This window comes from Fukomys damarensis, unplaced genomic scaffold (genome assembly GCF_012274545.1).
Source record: "Fukomys damarensis isolate Sample0158 unplaced genomic scaffold, DMR_v1.0_HiC HiC_scaffold_23, whole genome shotgun sequence".
Lineage (NCBI taxonomy): Eukaryota > Metazoa > Chordata > Mammalia > Rodentia > Bathyergidae > Fukomys > Fukomys damarensis.
The window spans coordinates 37,309,171-37,311,438 of NW_022900935.1; the positions used below are offsets into that span (position 1 = coordinate 37,309,171).

At 35.4% G+C, this 2,268-nt stretch overlaps 1 long non-coding RNA gene across 1 annotated transcript in view; it reads left to right on the forward strand.

The window, feature by feature from the left end:
• Window positions 1–1,956, forward strand: part of LOC104864907 — a 5,311-nt gene extending 3,355 nt beyond the window's left edge. The window contains exon 3 of the long non-coding RNA XR_781013.1: window positions 1,919–1,956. This is a non-coding gene — a long non-coding RNA (uncharacterized LOC104864907). The remainder of the gene's footprint in view (window positions 1–1,918) is intronic.
• The last annotated feature ends 312 nt before the right edge of the window (window positions 1,957–2,268 follow it).

A 2,268-nucleotide genomic window follows, 5' to 3' on the forward strand; every position in this document is an offset into this window, starting at 1 on the left:
TAGTGATCTATAATCACGCAAAGTTATATTAGTAATGGCATGATTTTATTGATTACTTAAGTCTTTACATGTTAAAGTTTTTTTGTGTGCCAGTGGTTATGGTTTTATCATTTTTATGAGCTTGTGTAAGAATATTAATATGTACTTATATGCTTTAGATTTTATAATTGGGCATGTTCTAGTTTGTTTTGCAAAGTATTTTATAAAATACCATTCTTAATACTGTGATAAGACTTGATGTTATACACTTCCTCTTAACAACATGTGCATATTTACAGAGGCAGGTTGAATTCTATGCTCTGGGCTTGAAATTCTCAGAAATGGTAGTTGTTATCATTTTAAATTAACTGGGAACATTATATTTCAAAGAAAAGCATCCTATTCATGTGTCTTTTTTCTGGTATTTTTTCTGAGCAAGTAGGTATGGGCTGATTGGAAGTATTTTTACTTAAACACTTAACAACCTTACCATCTAGAGGAGGCCCCATGCTGATGTGCACTCGTTGTCAGTGCTTGCTCAGACCGTGTCCTGTGTTTGAAAAAGCATTGAGAAGGGATAATGTGTCTGAAGAGGGGGTAGTAGTTCTTTGAGGCCTAACCCAAGTGTTCTTTCCTCTGGATAACTCTTCTTATCTTCCTTAGTCTAAATTTAGTTACCTCTCTGTAATTAGTGCATGTGCTTGGAGCTCACTCATTGCATAGCTTGTTTTTGTCCTTTTGTCTTGTTTTTTTTCCACATACTTTAAGGGCAAATTCTGTATCTTACATTTCTGTAGCCCCAGCATTAAATACTGCATAAATCAGAGACCAGGATTATAGTTCAATTAGTAACCTAAAGTTATCAGTTTTCCTTTCTGGTCCTCAGTCCTTACTTCTCTAAAAGCATGGCCTGACTAGATTATGTCAGGTGTTGCTCTGTTTACTTTTCAGTGACAGCTAGTGAGAATGTACAACACTGCTGATATTTAAAGTAAAGTAGGTTTCCTAAAAGTATGATGATAAAATGTGCCCTGAGGAGAAATTTAGGTTTGTTCAGAGCATATAGGTGTTTAATTTCTGTATATTCATCTCTACACATACTGTGAAAACAAAAAGGAGAGGCTGTTCTGTGTCTCCCTTCCAAGTGTGTTTGTGCCTGGAATGGGGGGACCTGACTCACATTACTGCCTTCCTTTGGGCTTGTTTTGTTTTTTTTTTTTTCCTGTCGTGAGCATCTTGATGAGAGAAAATCAAAGTGTTTCAAGGTTATAAATTATTGGGCCAGGGATTTAGCTCAATGGTGCCACCATCTGCCTTGCAAGCGCAAGGTCCCGAGTTCAATCCTAGGTACCACCCCAAAAAAAAGATTATAAATTATTATATGAGCCAGTTATGTCTGGTGCTCAACAGGACTACAAAATTATCTGTACTATAATAATTAGGAAAAGCATGTCTCTGCAGTGGCACAGAAAGATGATCATAGGTAATCTAGTGTACAGGCCACCAAAAATTAAGAGGGAATTACGCTAAGAATAATATGTGGCTGTTTTTACTGCCTCCTCCTCCTCCTTACTTTTGATTCCTCCATGGGTGCAACTTTGTTTTAATACCTAAATCAGTTTTGCTTTCTCAAGATATGGGGAACAATAATACAAGAAGTATTAGGAGTGTGTGTGTGTGTGTGTGTGTGTGTGTGTGTATATGTGTGTTTTGAAATCAGTTTCTATGAGTAAAATCTGAGACATTATTAGTCACAAATCTTACTCTTTCCTAAAGGTGCTGTGCATGTGTTTTTGCATGATTCTATTTACATTTGACTTGTGTGCCTCAGAAATGCATTCTTTTATTCTTTGAACAGTGAGATAGTGAAGAAATGATTCTGTTTTGGATAATAAAGGGCAAATTGGGAGATCTTAATTTTTCTCATACCTTTTTCCAGAGTGAATGTAAAGTAGCAAAATTCTGTGATTATGAAGAAAAACTCATTGTTTCTACGTGGTATAATAAGGTGAGTGGAAATTTAGCCAATGATTGGATATTTCGAACAGGGTGTATCAGACTTTTATGAGGAGCAATGGGAGGAAACATTACATAAAGCAGGACATGACATAGAGTATTTAGGTATCTAACCAAAACAGAAGTTACACTGACACTGTGTATTACACTCACACATTTTCATTCATATTCTATTTCTTTAAATATTAGTCATAATTCACTAAATTGATGTTGTGACTCATTAAGTTTTAGCTGATGCTCATTAAGCACAGATATAACAAGTAATTTCCATAT